Source organism: Schistocerca americana, chromosome 4 (genome assembly GCF_021461395.2).
Source record: "Schistocerca americana isolate TAMUIC-IGC-003095 chromosome 4, iqSchAmer2.1, whole genome shotgun sequence".
NCBI lineage: Eukaryota > Metazoa > Arthropoda > Insecta > Orthoptera > Acrididae > Schistocerca > Schistocerca americana.
This window is the reverse complement of record NC_060122.1, coordinates 223,801,144-223,820,360: the sequence shown is the minus strand read 5'-3', so window position 1 is coordinate 223,820,360 and position 19,217 is coordinate 223,801,144.

Sequence of the window (19,217 nt, the reverse complement as noted above, 5' to 3'; positions counted from 1 at the left end):
GCTGCACCTTAATTAGAACCACCTGATACTTTTCTTACCGCGTTATATGCCTGCAGAGCTACCAGGAAGCATTCCGGCTCGCGGTGGGCTCGAAAGAGACCATGCACAATAAGTAAAAGGCAAGCGTAGAAAAATTTTGTGGACAAAGTTCAAAAATGGTTCAAATGGCTCTGAGCACTATGGGACTTAACATCTATGGTCATCAGTCCCCTAGAACTTAGAACTACTTAAACCTAACTAACCTAAGGACAGCACACAACACCCAGCCATCACGAGGCAGAGAAAATCCCTGACCCCGCCGGGAATCGAACCCGGGAACCCGGGCGTGGGAAGCGAGAACGCTACCGCACGACCACGAGATGCGGGCTGTGGACAAAGTTCCGGAATTTTTTGAACACATCATGTAGGCCTAGTTGGCGGGGGACACTAGTTTCTAGGCACCTTTACGCGCCCGCTGTGCAGTCTGAACTGAGAAGAGCGGCGTGACGCGATCAACGGGCATGCTAGACACTGTCCAACACATCTGTGCAAAGCTTAATCGGATTTTCACTATGGTTTCCATTTCGCGGCCGATCGGACCTTACTTTACGATTAGCCCCCACCATTCGTCGTGAAAATGTGAAATGAATAACGCGTTTTCTCGACGAGCCTCCTTTACCGCGGAGGCGGCCCCGTAGCCGGTGGCTCTGGCTGTAGCGCGAGCAGGCTGTTGGCCCGGCTGTCTGTCAGTCAGTGCAGAGCCAGGCCGCGGCGTGATGTTCCGTAATGGCGCGGCGTGAGCTGAGTGACCGGCGTGATTAACGAGCGCCGCCAGCGCACAGAATTAAACGCGGATCAGCGAGCGGGCGCCCGCGCGGCCCGCACCTGTTCGACTGAGAGCGCGCTGACGGCCGGCGCACGGCCCCACGTTCTTCAAGAGAATAAAAGCTGGTTACCCCCACCTCTTCTCCCGTCCGCGATAGGCCACACGTCTCAATCGTCTCTTTCAGTGCTACGCAGCGACCTCAGTAAGTTACATACATCTTCACACGCTGACGAGGAGAACACGGCAAGTGCCATCATCCAATTCCTCTGGAACTTTGCTCAGTGGAAGAGGAGTCAAAATAAGCGAACACGTTCAAATGGCTCTAAGCATTACGGGATTAACATCTCAGTCATCACTTACAAGGGAACCTCCCCATCGCACCCCCCTCAGATTTAGTTATAAGTTGGCACAGTGGATAGGCCTTGATAAACTGAACACAGATCAATTGAGAAAACAGGAAGAAGTTGTGTGGAACTGTGAAAAAATAAGCAAAATATACAAACTGAGTAGTCCACGGGTCGTATAGGCAACATCATGGTCGAAATCAGCGCAGGAGCGTCGTGGTCCCGTGGTAGCGTGAGCTGCTCTGGAACGAGAGGTACTAGGTTCAAGTCTTCCCTCGATTGAAAAATTTTGTTTTCTTTATTTTTGCATAGTTATTATCTGTCCGTTCGTTCATTCACGTCTTTGTTCACTGTAATAAGTTTAGTGTCTGTGTTTTGCAACCGCATCGCAAAACCGTGCGATTAGTAGACGAAAGGACGTGCCTCTCCAATGGGAACCGAAAACATTTGATCGCAAGGTCATAGGTCAACCGATTCCTTCACAGGAAAACATATCTGATATACTCTATACGACACTGGTGACGGCATGTGCGTCGCATGACAGGAATATGTTGTCGACCCACCTAACTTGTACACTTGGCGAAGGGGTAAAAAGATTCTTCTACCTTGCCCGACTTAGGTTTTCTTGTGGATGTGATAATCACTCCCAAAAAAGTGATGAATACATAAGAGTTTTTCACATAAACTGAAAATAAAAAATTAAACTTTTCACTCGAAGGAAGATTTGAACCAAGGACCTCTCGTTCCGCAGCTGCTCACGTTACCACGAGCCCACGGCGCATATGCGCTCCCAGTGTCTCAGACGTTGCTTATCTTGCCATGAACTACTCAGTTTGTATATTTTGCTTATTTTTTCACAGTTCCACACAACTTCTTCCTGTTTTCTCAATTGATCTGTTTTCAGTTTTTCAAGGCCTATCCACTGTGACAAATTATAACTAAATCTGAGGGGGGTGCGATGGGAAGGTTCCCTTGTTAGAACTACTTGAACCTAACTAACCTAAGGACATCACACACATCCATGCCCGAGGCAGGATTCGAACTTGCGACCGTAGGAGCAGCGTGGTTCCAGCGAACACGTGTCTCGGCTTACCCGCAGATACTCGACTGTTACCGAAAAAACGACAAAGTTTTCGAGGTGTTTTATGTGCCTTTTGTACCACAACATCCTTATTTTTGTGTTTTCATTTACCGTACACTGGTGTAGGCATGCGCATTCAAACATACAGATATGCAAACAGGCAGAACACGGCGCTGCGGTCGGCAGCGCCTATGTAAGGCGGCACAGGTGTGATATCGGTTACTGCTGCTACGACGGCAGGTTATCAACATTTAAGCGAGTTTGAAGTGGTGTTATAGTCGGTGCACGAGCGATGGGACACAGCATCTCCGAGGTAGCGATGAAGTGGGGATTTTCCCGTACGACCATTTCACGAGTGTACCGTGAGTATCAGGAATCCGGTAAAACATCAAATCTCAGACATCACTGCGGCTGGAAAAAGATCCTGCAAGAACGGGACCAACGACGATTGAAGAGAATAGTTCAGCGTGACGGAAGTGCAATCCATCCGCAAAATGTTGCAGATTTCAATGCTGGGGCATCAACAAGTGTCAGCGTGCGAACCATTCAACGAAACATCATCGATATGGGCTTTCAGAGTCGAAGGCTCAATCGTGTACCCTTGATGACTGCACGACACAAAGCTTTACGCCTCGCCTGGGTCCAACAACACAGACATTGGACTATTGATGACCTCAGACATGTTGCCTGATCGGACGAGTCTCGTTTCAAATTGTATCCAGCGGATGGACGTGTACGTGTATGGAGACAGCCTCATGAATCCATGACACTACATGTAAGCAGGGTCTGTTCAAGTAAATGGAGGCTCTGTAATGGTGTGCGGCTTGCGCAGTTAGAGTGATATGGGACCCCGGATACGGATAAATACGATCCTGACTGGTGACACGTACGTAAGCATCCTGTCTGATCACCTGCATCCATTCATGCCATTGTGCATGCCGACGGATTTGGGCAATTCCAGCAGGACAGCGCAACACCCCATACGTCCAGAATTGCTACAGAGTGGCTCCATGGCTTTTCTTAGTTTGAACCCTTCCGCTTGCCGCCAAAGTCCCCACACATGAACATTATTGAGTATGTATGAGTTGCCTTGCAAAGTGCTGTTCAAAATAGATCTCAGCCCCCTCGGACTCTTACGGATTTATGGACAGCCCTGCAGGATTCATGGTGTCAGTTTGTCTGACGCAGAAAGTAGAAAATCTGCGTTTAATACCTATTTTGTCTTACAGCAGTGACACGTAGTCATTTAATACGAGAAGCCGTGCAAAGGTTCTGGGTTCCTCAACGAGCAATGGTGAGGTGCGTGTTATGGTACGTGTTACACAATAAAAATCCAAATTTAGGTTACCGGCAGAAAAGGATGTGCCCCCAACTACACCACTGCAGTTATCAACTAAAACACAAATTCTCTAACCACCTTCAGAAGTGGCAATAGGGACAGCATGTACACTTCAGTTTAAGAATTGACGTGGCAGTGATCCCAAAGTAATTAGCACCCTGAAGGAAATTACACAGAGTGATGAGCGAAACATTCGCATGCCTGATAAAACACTCACGTTCATGGTCCCATTTGTCGGAATACCTCCTCCAAATACAGAATGACGGTTTTTTTTTTTTTTTTTTTTTTTTTTTTTTGCGGTACACTTATAAAAACTCGAGGTGGACTTAAAATAACAGACGATTTTCCATATTGTAAATGGAAACTATTTTGAACAGAGTGTTACCGTGGAGAGGACCAACTTGGAACGCCCTTTAAGGGCACTAAAGCTAATCAGTCTGTAAACGAAGCACTGGCTGGCTAATCGTTACGTGACGAGAATTTTCTGGAGTCGGTTTTCGAGCGTTAGCGAGCGTCGGAATCCAGTTGCGATTTAAAGCAAGAATCGGCAGAGTTGCGTTAATAGTGCGTAGAGATAAGTGAAACGACTCCTACACTCGAGAAACGGAGCGAAGCGGAATATCAGGCACGACAGGTTTATGGAGCGTTTTAAGAAATTGAAAAGGAATTAACTGCCACTCACGAGCAATTCCCAATAATTTATGCTCAACAAAAAGTTTTGTGTACACAAACATAGGACCATTACTAAATCGTCAGAAACTAATAAAGACTTTTACTTAAAGCAAAAGCTGGCAAAGACATGAAAATATGGAAATGGGTGTGGTAATAGGGATGCAGGTCCCATCCCGTACAACCAGTTAGCTGTTACGTTGAAAATCACAAAAAAAACATTATTATCCACACTACATTGTTTTCCATCCTCCTGACAATGCGTTCTTTATGGTCGGAATGGTACCTTTGGATGGTCGGACGGCAGTTTGAATTCCATAAGGATTAACATAACGTCACTTGGAAGTCATGCGACACACTATATTTTCAGGTTTATTACGACATTATCGATAATTACTTATTGGGCATTGAGGAGTACTTACCTTTAAGGTAACGTTGCGTTCATCATTGTCGGCGTTCGTATGTACAAAACTATTTTCCTTACTTTTAAACGTAACGATATTATTTTGAATATTTCTATGGCAATAAGGTCCTGACACCGATAATTCGAACTTTTGTTAAAACGGAGAGATCCTGACTTATTAAGAAAGGCTGAAAATTTGAACTCTTGACAATATTCTAAGTAAGTTAAGGATTCTTAAACTATGTGTCACAAATATGGATCGCCAAGGAGAACAATAACTCTGAAAGACAATGGAGGACGAAAATAAGAATCTCAATGCTTAGTCACATCGGTGGATCAAAAAATGGCTCTGAGCACTATGGGACTTAACTTCTAAGGTCATCAGTCCCCTAGAACTTAGAACTACTCAAACCTAACTAACCTAAGGACATCACGCCCGAGGCAGGATTCGAACCTGCGACCGTAGCGGTCACACGGTTCCAGACTGTGGCGCCTAGAACCGCTCGGCCACTCCGGCCGGCCATCGATGGATCGCGAAGTAAAAGAATAGTCGAAAGAAGAAGAAGATAACGTACGTGATGACTCAAGCATTATGCATATTAGAATCATTTTGATACTGGTGAGTATAGATCACTTCAGAAAAAAAAAACCACTCAGTGAGCGATATACTACTGCTTCCGTTTGATAAGAACTGAACAATTTTGTAGTTAATTAACAAAAATCACAAAGATGACAGTTTTTTCAATAAATTTGGTAATATCTATGTAAAACCTCCTGTGATGTTAATTAAAATACTTTCCAAGCCAGCTGGGTAAATACATTAGACTATCTACTTACAATTTTAGTACCACTGTTCTCCTAACTCGGGCTTCGTGGGAAGAAATGTTCTAGTAAGACATGTGATGGCGGTTGCAGGAGAGAGACGAGTTTGAAATTGGCCTTACTATAAAAAAGGACAGAAGATAAAAACTTATGGCAACTCTTATTATTTAGAAGCAGGAGCAACATCGATAACCCCAACTAAGCTTTATAGATAATTTCTTCGAACCTGTCAATACCTGCTACAACAACAAAAATGGCCAAATGTGTGTGAAATCTAATGGGGCTTAACTGTCATCAGTCCCTAAGCTTACACACTACTTAGCCTAAATTATTCTAAGGACAAACACACACACCCATGCCCGAGGGAGGGCTCGAACCTCCGCCGGGACCAGCCGCACAGTCCATGACTGCAGCGCCTTAGACCGCTCGGCTAATGCTACAACAATCGTACCCGAAGAATATAATGATTTCAGCGTAAAACTAGCAAAGTACCAGATTTTATAACGTATCGATGTGGTCATGACTACTTTCAATTTTACGAAGGATGACAGTCACCTATAAAGTTGATACGTCATTTGAATATGAAAACTTTTGAAACAGCATGTCACACGAAGAAGAAATACAGCGAGAGTGTAGTAGCCCAGTCCAGTCCCGCTCAGCAAGCCGTGACGGCACGTGGCTCGCTGGTGGCCAGTAGAATCGTGGGCGGTGGCTTCTACTGCCTGAACCGGTGTGATTGATCTTCGAAGGGTCACCCAGTCACCACACGCCTCCGTCTCGCCCACCACCAGTACCACTAGCGGGCTCCTGTTCGGCTCGATCTCTCCGCTTCCCTCCCCACCCACTCACCACATATTACACTCTCGCGCATCCCTTCAGCTCTTTCTGTCTCTCCCTTATATGCGCGCATACACAAGCACGCACGCATACACACACACACACACACACACACACACACACACACACACACACACACGGAGGTGGGGAGAAAGGGGGGGGGGGGGAGGTCACCCCCATCAATTTGAAATTTCGCAGCACCGCTGTGCTTGCACAAGGCACAATCCGCTGCCCTTCCCTTAACGCAGCTAAGTGTGCAAGCAACGAGAAAGAAGTGAAATGATTGTGATCTTCAGCACTTCAGGTTTGCAAGGACGTTGAAATCATAACGAAAGTCGAGTTCTGAAACTGAAGCTACAATTCCTAACATGCCTTGGCTAACACAAAATGCTGTTTTAAGACTATTGAAGGATTTTAGCGAAATTTTCTAGAATATCCTGCTTCAACCAATTCTATACTGCAATTTCCTCACAGATCTTCAAAATAGTTACTGAATTTGCCTCATCGAGAATTGGTTTCTCTACCAGTACATGTATACAGTACATCTTTTTCAGAAACTAAATAGTAGTTACTAATGGTATATTATTATTATTCACGTTTGGGCCCTACTGGACCACGCGAAGTACAATCACGGGGCATTCAGTTATTTTCTTTTAGACTTTCTCTCTGCCCAAATTGTTTTCATTCTCTCGGAATGAGCTCTTTTCCTTTCATCAGACCATGTGGTTCCAGTTTTCTTTGGTTTTTCAGCTTGACCAACTACCCAGTCATGAATTTTTTGCCTAAATAATTTTCTGTCTTGAATTTCATCTTGTTTTATATCTGCCTCTTTCATGTCCTCTTTTATAGCAGCAATCCATTTTATTGTCTCAAATTTAGTTTTACTTCGATTTTCGTAGAATTCCACTACTTGTTTAGTTAGTCTGGTAGCATCCATTCTTTTAATATGCCCATAAAATTTTAATCTGCGTTTTTTCATATCCGAATATATGCTGGTGTATTGTTGAATTCCACTATTTGCTCTTAGCCTGTATGTTCCTTCTTCAGTATATTTTGGACCTAGAATTTTTCTGATTACTTTTCTTTCTCTTTTTTGCATTTCTTGAATGTCCTTTTTTCTGTTTAAAATTAGCGTTTCAGCCCCATAAAGGCACTCTGGTTTTATGACCGTATTGTAATGTCTCAATTTAGAGTACCTCGAGAGACATTTTTTTGTTGTAGATGTCTTTTGTAAGTCTAAAAGCTGTCTCCATCTTTTGACAACGAATTTCATTTCCAATTTTTTCTAGACCAGTCTCTGAGATTGTTTCACCTAAATATTTGAATTGCGAAACTCTTTTGATTTTTCCATACTTAGTTTCCAAAAGTTTGGGTGCCAGTTTGTTGCTAGTCATATACTGTGTTTTTTCAAATGAGATTTGGAGACCTACTCTTTCTGCTGTTTCTTTAAGAATTTCTATTTGTTTCTGAGCAATTTGGATGTCCTGCGTTAGAATAACCAAGTCTTCTGCAAAGGCCAAACAGTCTATTCGAATATTTGTTCGTCCTAATTTCACTGGTTGGTCAATTTTGAACTCCAATTTTCGTTCGCGCCACTCTTGTATTACTTTTTCTAGAACGCAGTTAAATAGCAACGGAGAGAGTCCATCACCTTGCCTCACGCCTGTTTTTATTTCAAAGGATTCTGAAATTTCTCCTCTGAACTTTACTTTTGATTTTGTACCAGTTAGCGTGTCTCTGATAATTGCCGTGGTTTTAGGATCCAGGCCTTGTTCTTTCACAATTTGGAAAAGAGATTCACGATCCACTGAGTCATAAGCCTTTCTAAAATCTACAAAGGTACAAACTAGTTTTTTATTGTAAATTTTTTGATGTCTGAGAATTAGTTTGAGGACTAAAATCTGTTCTGGGCAAGATCTATTTGGCCTGAAACCTGCTTGATATTCGCCAATTTTCCATTCAAGTTGTTGTTGTGCTCGGTTCAGAAGACATTGAGAGAGGATTTTGTATGTGACTGGAAGAAGAGAAATTCCTCTGTAATTATTAACATCAGTTTTGTCTCCCTTCTTATGAAGTGGGTGAATCAAGGCGGTTTTCCATTCATCAGGAATTTTTTCAGTTTGCCAAATGTTTTGCATGATTGAAGTAATTTCTTTAACGGTTTTTGGACCAGCTGCCTTTAAAAGTTCTGCAACAATTCCATCTTCACCAGATGCTTTGTTGTTTTTCAACCTATGAATTTCTTTAATGATTTCCTCTTCATTTGGTGCAAGTGAAACTGGATTGCATTGTTGGGGAATTTTTGGTGGAAATCTTTCTGTGGGCTCGGGGCAATTTAGAAGATTCTTAAAATATTTAGAAAGTTCTTTGCAATTTTCTTGGTTGTTAAGAGCCAACTGTCCATTTTCCTTCTTGAAGCAAAGATTCTGGGGTTGGTACCCCTTTATTTTGGTTTTAAAAGTTTTATAAAAATTTCTGGTATTGTATTTCTGAAAATCTTCTTCAATTTCTAAGAGTTGACTATTCTCATATTGTCTTTTTGTTTGTCTAATTAGTTTTGAAGTGTCTTTTCTAGTTGTCAGGAATGTATCATATGTGTCTTCTGTCTTGTTGCTATTCCATGCTTTAAATGTCTCTTGTCTGGCTTTGATTGCATGATCACAGTTTTCATTCCACCAAGCATGTTTCTTGTGTTTTCGTAAAGGAATTTGATCTTGAGCTGTTTTGATAATCTTGTGTTTGAGTTGTTCCCAATTTTGTGCACTTGTTTTGTCAAATTCGTCTGCTAATAATGACGGTTGGATTTTACTGGTGTCAAATTTGGGGATTAATGGTGTCCTTTTGTTGAAATTTTGGGGTTTTAGCTTTAGTTTCACACGGGTTAAGTAATGGTCTGAGTCAATATTGGCGCCTTTAAGAACTTGAACATTTAAAATTTCTTTGTGACATGGATACGAGATTGCAATATGGTCAATTTGGAATTCACCTATGTCCTTGTTAGGTGATCGCCATGTCTTTTGTTTTGAAGGTTTTTTCTTAAAATGACTTGACATAATTTTGAGATTGAAATTTCTGCAAAATTCTACCAGCCTCTTTCCATTTTGATTGGTCCATTTATGTGCAGGGAATTCACCGACCGTTTTTCTAATTTTTTTTTTCTAATGGTATATTGTTATTTTTATTGTATTTTATGGTTTTATAGACAAGATTAGCTTGTATCTTCGGTTTTAAAATGGTGTACTGAAATGTTCATTGAAACTAAATTTGCCTTTTGTGTGTTTTGTCGTGTGGTAATACGTTGGTAAAGATCTGCGGCAGATTCTTTGTTGCGTGGTCTTGAGTCAGATGAAAGTTGAGTGTGTATTTGCAGGTTCGTTCGTTCGCCAAACTACCCAGCATATCTCTATCTCCATATTAATGTAGTACAGCTGAAACTTTCTATAGTAACCAGAATGACTAGAAAGAGTAATATTTACGTTCGTGTCTGAGCTAATTATTTTTTAGAGATGAGTAATCGTTTATTTTTTTCTTGAATACAACTTTTATATTCCTATCGAGTTGTATTACGTGATATTCAGAATAATAAGTTTCCTTCGTCTTTATAAGAGCAAGAACAAAATCGGAGTTACTAGGAGTTACTAGCGCTATATTCAACAACTGGGATAATAAAACAGAGGTATTGCAATGATAACGATAGCTTTTTTATACAAGGTGTAACGTCTTTGGTTTATACATATAGCACAATATCTGACAGTTATTTCCGTAATAAAATATGTTATTACAGTGATACGAAAATGTGTTGATCATCATACGAGAGCGTGACGAAAAGTAATGTCTCCGAATTTTTAATTCTGTTCTCAATACCGGTTGAGATATTACGTGTCAAGCATATTACTCAGTCCACTCTCCAGCTTCGCTGACGTAAGTTGTATCCCTCTGCCACTAGAGGGCTCCGAATTAAAGCGTATAACATGGCGGTCTCTAACCTAACTACGCTTTATGGCGTGCTGTAGTCGCGTTTCTTCTTTTCTTTCTTCCTTTTTTACTATGGGACTCAACTGCTGTGGTCATCAGTCCCCTAGAACTTAGAACTACTTAAACCTAAGGACATCACACACATCCATGCCCGAGGCAGGATTCGAACCTGCGACCGTAGCAGCAGCGCGGCTCCGGACTGGAGCGCCTAGAACCGCACGGCCACCGTGGCCGGCAGTCGCGTTTCTACTACAGAAAACGTACCTCCAGTTGAAATCCCTACACGAATGAGACCTGTATTCGGTAATGATTGTACGACAATAGTAATGTGCAGAGTTGGATTGTTCGTGTTCGTAATGAAGGGAACGGTGGTGTGTGCGACACAGCTCGAAGTGGACGACCGCGTAAGGCAGCTGACGAGACTCATCGTAATCGAGTTGATGAAGTCAACAGAGGAAATCGTTGGATAACACAGACACAGCTGTCAGGTAAGTGTGACATATCGCGCGAGCGTGTAAAGACCTTTATTGCAAAATGCGGTGCACAGAACTACGAGCACGGTGGGAGCCTCGAATGCTCATTCCCGACCTAAACAGAGGAGATCGGACATCTGTAAACAATTTCAACAAAGTTATGAGTTCCTTAACAACGTCGTGACCGGCGATGAGAGCTGGGTTCACCATTTTTACCCCGAAAGCAAGGGGGCATCAACGGAGTTCCGTCACAAAGCTTCACTCCAAAAAATTCTAGACCATCGTCGCAGTGTTCTGGGACGTTCACAGTGTGGTGCATTTGGAATTTATGCCTAAAGGGACCACCAGAAACTCTGAAAGATACCACGAGACCCTTAGAAAACTGAAAGCACGAATTCGAAGAGTTCATTCACACATTGAGCATCATATTCCTCAGAATGACACAGCCAGACCACACACCAGCTCTGTGATGCCGGCAACAATCCAACGCCTTTGGTTCATTCTCATTGATAATCCTTCATACAAACCTGACTTGGGGCCCATCCGATTTTCATCAATGTCCAAAACTTGAAGACCACCCTCAAAGAATTGACTTTGGTAGTGATGAAACGGTGCAAGCAGAGGTGAGTTTCTACAACGACGGTATTAACAAACTTGTCTCTCGGGAGAAGTCCATTCGTGTGACTATGATGAGAAATAAATATGTAGACATGAAGAATAAAGATGTAGAACGGTAATAACGCTTGTTTTATTTAAAAAGCTTTAACAGTTTTCACATAACGTATTCAGAGGCTTTACATTCCAGCACACCCTCGGATGTCCCTTATGACTGTTTGAAAGGGATGCACTGGCAACCTTACATTGCACAGTCAGTGAAGCATACGCCTTTCAACTTTAGCTTCGTGGTTTGGAGGCCCAGGCTGGGTGACGTAGTATTTTGTTTCCACATTGATGCATGCAGCCTTCCATGGTATGAACCACGGAGAGATGAACGATCCAGGACAAAGTTATTTGCTTGGGACTGTCTTTAGCGTTATATATTTAAGGTAGATGGAGGTAGTATGTTTGTTCTCCTGGTGTCTTTCACCATTCCCGCTGCACTTTCCGTAAGTAATCTTTATTTATTTGTTATTGTTTTGTGCGCGGCGACTCATTAACTAAACGGACGGCATGCAAATTCTTGTCTCCCCCTTTTAGATCTTCAACGATATCCCTAAATCACATAATCAGAATTCTAAACTAATTAGAGTCATAAGCTACGGCTCCTACCGAAGTATTAGTGTGACCTGATATTCAAACCTTCCTTTCATTTCTGGTACTAATGCTGTACATTTACCACATGGAACACAGCACAAAGAGATAATTCTCAATATGCTCACTACACTCATACAAGATAGGAACTCGTATTAGGATTTAACTGCCAGCAATGAAACAGAGTTGGAAACTTCGATTTCAAATGTGGAGTTGCTAGTTGATTTCTAGATTTCATACGCATAATGGAACCAAGAGGTAAAAGAGCTCACCGTTGACAAATAAGTGCCGAGACATTTCTCTTAAACCAATACGACCCGTAAAGCCCGACGTGAGACGTTGGAAGATAAGAATTTTGTAGCTTCGTATCAGAACTTGCCATAAATCACGGGGGCACATCAATGGCCGATGGGGAAGAAAGCTGCGGCAAACGACTCCAAGGTCCTTTATCCAGAACACGCAGTATTGTAATTGTTTACAATGTACCACGTGTCCTGTGATTTCACTGAATAGTCTAGATAGCTCGCCAACTCCTGGAGACTGTAATTTCAGTTTAAACAAAACAAAATATCTTCTGTTTTTATCTATGATTGTTCGTAGATTGCATTTTCCTGGCCGCGCGGGATTAGCCGAGCGGTCTCAGCCGCTGCAGTCATGGCCTGTGCGGCTGGTCGAGTCGAGTCCTCCCTCGGACATGGGTGTGTGTGTTTGTCCTTAGGATAATTTAGGTTAAGTAGTGTGTAAGCTTAGGGACTGATGACCTTAGCAGTTAAGCCCACATTTTTTTGTATTCTCCTGGGATTTCATCAAGTACACTCCTGGAAATGGCAAAAAGAACACATTGACACCGGTGTGTCAGACCCACCATACTTGCTCCGGACACTGCGAGAGGGCTGTACAAGCAATGATCACACGCACGGTACAGCGGACACACCAGGAACCGCGGTGTTGGCTGTCGAATGGCGCTAGCTGCGCAGCATTTGTGCACCGCCGCCGTCAGTGTCAGCCAGTTTTCCGTGGCATACGGAGCTCCATCGCAGTCTTTAACACTGGTAGCATGCCGCGACAGCGTGGACGTGAACCGTATGTGCAGTTGACGGACTTTGAGCGAGGGCGTATAGTGGGCATGCGGGAGGCCGGGTGGACGTACCGCCGAATTGCTCAACACGTGGGGCGTGAGGTCTCCACAGTACATCGATGTTGTCGCCAGTGGTCGGCGGAAGGTGCACGTGCCCGTCGACCTGGGACCGGACCGCAGCGACGCACGGATGCACGCCAAGACCGTAGGATCCTATGCAGTGCCGTAGGGGACCGCACCGCCACTTCCCAGCAAATTAGGGACACTGTTGCTCCTGGGGTATCGGCGAGGACCATTCGCAACCGTCTCCATGAAGCTGGGCTACGGTCCCGCACACCTTTAGGCCGTCTTCCGCTCACGCCCCAACATCGTGCAGCCCGCCTCCAGTGGTGTCGCGACAGGCGTGAATGGAGGGACGAATGGAGACGTGTCGTCTTCAGCGATGAGAGTCGCTTCTGCCTTGGTGCCAATGATGGTCGTATGCGTGTTTGGCGCCGTGCAGGTGAGCGCCACAATCAGGACTGCATACGACCGAGGCACACAGGGCCAACACCCGGCATCATGGTGTGGGGAGCGATCTCCTACACTGGCCGTACACCACTGGTGATCGTCGAGGGGACACTGAATAGTGCACGGTACATCCAAACCGTCATCGAACCCATCGTTCTACCATTCCTAGACCGGCAAGGGAACTTGCTGTTCCAGCAGGACAATGCACGTCCGCATGTATCCCGTGCCACCCAACGTGCTCTAGAAGGTGTAAGTCAACTACCCTGGCCAGCAAGGTTTCCGTATCTGTCCCTCATTGAGCATGTTTGGGACTGGATGAAGCGTCGTCTCACGCGGTCTGCACGTCCAGCACGAACGCTGGTCCAACTGAGGCGCCAGGTGGAAATGGCATGGCAAGCCGTTCCACAGGACTACATCCAGCATCTCCACGATCGTCTCCATGGGAGAATAGCAGCCTGCATTGCTGCGAAAGGTGGATATACACTGTACTAGTGCCGACATTGTGCATGCTCTGTTGCCTGTGTCTATGTGCCTGTGGTTCTGTCAATGTGATCATGTGATGTATCTGACCCCAGGAATGTGTCAATAAAGTTTCCCCTTCCTGGGACAATGAATTCATGGTGTTCTTATTTCAATTTCCAGGAGTGTATTTACATCGTCACTGAGGCCATGATCGCAAGCTCACATAATGTAGTCCCGATAGTGGAAGACATTTCATTTACAGTATTTTGCTGGTAAGAGAATGGCACGGAGTAAAGTCCCTGATCACATATATCTGCGTCATAGTCTGTGAAAACTGCAGGTGTAATGATTCCTTACACCGACAGCAATGAGTGTTATAGGTAACGAATTTCTTTTGAGCAGGTTTAAAACTCATAACGTGCTAGACACAACTTGATAACAGTTTATGTTGCTTTCATTCAGAAGTTTACTATTAAGTTTTTAAAATGGTGATCACTTCAACTGATGCCACCATTTCACTAACTTGATTTCTATATATTCCAGGTTTAGCCAGCCACTTTACTAATTTATGTGTTTCGTTTCTCTCAAGTAACACGTCATTTATTCTCCACAAGAACTGGGACGTGTATGTAAGTATGTACTAAATACCAATATTAATAGCGGTAAGGGTGCATCGTGGGCCCAGTAATTTGAGCACCCTCAGTATCTAATTAACAAAACCTCTCATTCTGGTGGTGACTGTATCAAGTACTAGTAGAACGCCCTCACGCAGTAGCTATTCTTACCAGTAAGCTGTGAGGTTACCTAGTTTCCACCAAAGACAAAAATATTTAGATGTAGCCGTTTGTGCCAATATTATTAATGGAGCTATGCCTAGTAAATACTCATTATATTTTTCCCGCATCACACATTTATCAAGAGGTATGCTCCACTATTAACATTGTACTTTATAATCAAAGTTAGCCGATGGTAAATCTTTGTTTACGAATACGGCGTTGCTGATATTATGAGCCCCTTTAGTGCTAGCAGTATGGGTACTCACAATCAATGGCCACACATTATAATCACTACAGAAATTTTGTGTTGTAAAAGCCTCTCGTAAAGAGTTAACGCGTAGGAGAAAACAAAGAATAACTTGGGATAAAGATGATATGATAAGAACTTTAAAGGCGCTATCGACAGGATAAGGGGCCTAAAAATGGTGGCAACACATGAGGACGGTCTTCAAGGAGATGTCTACGTTGTTAAGTCTAATAAAAATGTTTCATTCAAAAAAAGTTTATTTCTTGTAATTTTTAGGTTAGCATACCTCAATTGGCAAAAACGCTTACAGTATCACTTCGTTCTCTCTCTCTCTCTCTCTCTCTCTCTCTCTCTCTCTCTCTCTCTGTGTGTGTGTGTGTGTGTGTGTGTGTGTGTGTGTGTGTGTGTGTGTGTGTGTGTGTGTGTGTGACCTACCGTTAAAAATCCCTTTTCCCAGGAATGGGTAGACTTATGTTGAAACTTACGTCACATGCTAAGATCTATGGTCCCTTGGCGGTTTAATAAATGCTAACTTCTAACGCAGCGCACTCAAAAGCTATGGCCATTTATGTCACTTATTTTGATACAAATCACACATTAAACTTATAAGGTGCTTCCCTTCATGTAGAATCAATAAATTTTGCAGGAAGTAAGGTTTCCCTGTACAAGCAAAGGAAAAAAAATTCGAAAATTGTTAAGTTGTAATTATATTACACGAAAAAAATGTTCCTTTTGTCATTTATTATCCGACTTCGAACTTGAAATTTAAACATTCTCACACGTCTTTGAATCTCTGGGACCGATATTTTACTAGTATCAATGTCGATAACAGGCAATAAATCGTTGAAATCCTCGATGTCGGGAGCAATCCTCAGTGCGCGTTTCCTATTCGCATCTCACCAATTTTTATGCACTGAATGTATTTGCAATTCCGAATATGAACAAGCATCAGCTGCAGAATGGAATGTCAACAACGAAAATTTGTGCCGGACCGCGACTCGAAGCCGGATTTTCCGCTGATCGCAAGCGGCCACCTTAACCGCGTTGGCTATCCGTGCACGATTCGCGCCCCGACCTAGACACCCATTGTTTCACCATATCGCACACATTTTCTATTGGCGACAAGTGTGGTGATATGGTGCGCCAGGGTAAAAGGCTGACATCCTATAACGCCCAAAATGCACATGAAGTAACATATAGTCTCGCACGGACTTGCTGAAAAATGGGGTCTCAGTGTTGTACAGAAAGGATATGACTGCTGGTCGGAGGATGTTATTCACGTAGGGCACAGAGGTCACAGTGCTCTGGACGCGTACCGACTGTGATTAGTGGTTGTACCCCACACGGTAAGACTTTGAGTTGACGTAGTATGTCTTGTGCGAATGCAGTCACTGTGATGCCACATGCAAGCAAGCATGCATGTCAAAAGGAATTTTGCATCACATTCAGGATAACAAAGACTTTGAAATATCGTATCGCCAGTTTCATTTTTTATATTTATCTCAAGAGACTCGTATTACAAGATTGTGAAAGGCTCTATAACACAGATTACTTTTCCATGATATCCGTAAAACCTCCGAAAATTGTATGATAAGTGAAGGACATGTCATTTTATGTACTCGGCAAGTTTTGAAGTGGACAGAAAAGACATTTGAGGCAGAAAAAAAGAAAGAAAAGCGAAGTGGGCCCATTACACCACCTCATGCTGTACTAAATCCACGACTGGCCATTAAAATTGCTACACCACGAAGATGACGTACTACAGACGCGAAATTTAACCGACAGGAAGAAGATGTTGTGATATGCAAATGATTAGCTTTTCAGAGCATTCACACTAGGTTGGCGTCGGTGGAGACACCTCATGCTGACATGAGGAAAGTTTCCAATCGATTTCTCATACACAGACAGCACTTAACCGGCGTTGCCTGGTGAAACATTGTTGTGCTGCCTCGTGTAAGGAGGATAAATGCGTACCATCACGTTTCCGACTTTCATAATCGTCGGATTGTAGCCTATCGCGATTGCGGTTTATCGTATCGCGACATTGCTGCTCGCGTCGGTCGAGATAAAATGACTGTTAGCACAATATGGAATCGGTGGGTTCAGGAGGGTAATACGGAAGGCTGTGCTGGATCCCAACGGCCTCGTATCACTAGCAGTCGAGATGACAAGCATCTTATCCGCATGGCTCTAACGGATCGTGCAGCCACGTCTCGATCCCTGAGTCAACAGATGTGGACGAAGCAAGACAACAACCATCTGCACGAACAGTTGGACGACGTTTGCAGCAGCATGGACTATCAGCTCGGAGACCATGGCTGCGGCTACCATTGACGCTGCATCACAGACAAGAGCGCCTGCGATGATGTACTCAACGACGAACCTGGGTGCACGAATGGCAAAACGTCGTTTTTTCGGATGAATCCAGGTTCTGTTTACAGGAGTTGATGGTCGCATCCGTGTTTGGCGACATCGCGGTGAACGCACATTGGAAGCGTGTATTGGTCATCGCCATACTGGCGTATCACCCGGCGTGATAATATGGGGTACCATTGGTTACACGTCTCGGTCACCTCTTGTTCCCACTGACTGCAATTTGAAGAGTGGACGTTACATTTCAGATGTGTTACGACCCGTGGCTCTACCCTTCACTCGATCCCTGCGAAACCCCACATTTCAGCAGGATAATGCACGACCGCATGTTGCAATCCTGTAGAGGCCTTTCTGGATACAGAAAATGTTCGACTGCTACCCTGGCCAGCACATTCTCCAGATCTCTCACCAATTGAAAACGTCTGGTCAATGGTGGCCGAGCAACTGGCTCGTCACAGTACGCCAGTCACTACTCTTGATGATCTGCGGTATCGTGTTGAAGCTGCATGGGCAGCTGTACCAGTACACGCCATCCAAGCTCTGTTTGACTAAATGCCCAGGCGTGTTACGGCCAGAGGTGGTTGTTCTGGGTACTGACTTCTCATGATCTATGCACCCAAATTGCGTGAAAGTGTAATCACATGTCAATTCTAGTATGATATATTTGTCTAATGAATACTCGTTTATCATCTGCATTTCTTCTTGGCGTAGCAATTTTAATGGCCAGTAGTGAATGACAAGTGAAAGGTACGTCATTGTATGTACTCAGCAAATTTTGAAGTAGACAGAAAAGGCGTCTGTAGCAGACAAAAAAGAAAAGCGAAGTGGACCCATTATACCACCTTATGCTGTACTGAATATCATGAATCTAACAAACCGCCGCCTGGTGCTGCCGTGTGCAGTGAAACAGTTGCCACATGTTATTAGAAAGATTTATATATGTGAGATTAGGCAACCAACTGCCAGAACGCATAAAGCTGAGAAATGGTTTTAACGCGCTTTTAACAGAGGGGAAACAAAACGTGTGTGATTTACACACGCTGCCTACATGGAGTGCTACACCCAAAGCGGGCGACCCAGTAAAGATTATTTTAAACAGTTAACGCTGAAAGTTACGGACGTGTGGAGGCGCATTCCGCACCCACAGGCGGAATCTCTGAGCACGGCGCACAATGGCTTGTCTGAATGTCAGCCGCTGTTTCTCCCGGGTCGGAGACGGGTCCCGCTTAAAACATGGCGCTCGTAACAGGTAAGTGTGATGGGGGCTGGCCTGGCCGAGCGCCGCTGACCCAGCGCTCGCCGCCCACTCGACCGCGTTTCGGCCGCCAGGTGGTCACCCGTTCGCCGCAGCTGCACTCTACCGTCTCTCCACTTTCAGGACCTGCAGCCTGGGAGCGCGGGACCAGTCGAAATGTCAAAATATGCTTACGTCATCAGCTAATAAGAAAAGCCTTTAGCGCTAAGTCGTGGGACAGCGAAAAAATGGTTCAAATGGCTCTGAGTACTATGGGACTTAACATCTGATGTCATCAGTCCCCTAGAACCTAGAACTACTTAAACCTAACTAACCTAGCATCACACACATCCATGCCCGAGGCAGCATTCGAACCTGCGACCGTAGCAGCAGCGCAGTTCCGGACTGAAGCGCCTAGAACCGCTCCGCTACACTGGCCGGCCGTGGGACAGTGATACGCACATATTGATGCTAGGTACTGGAAACCTCGTATCCCAATTTCTTTTCTAAATTTTACAGGAGCAGCAAAACTGGTTAC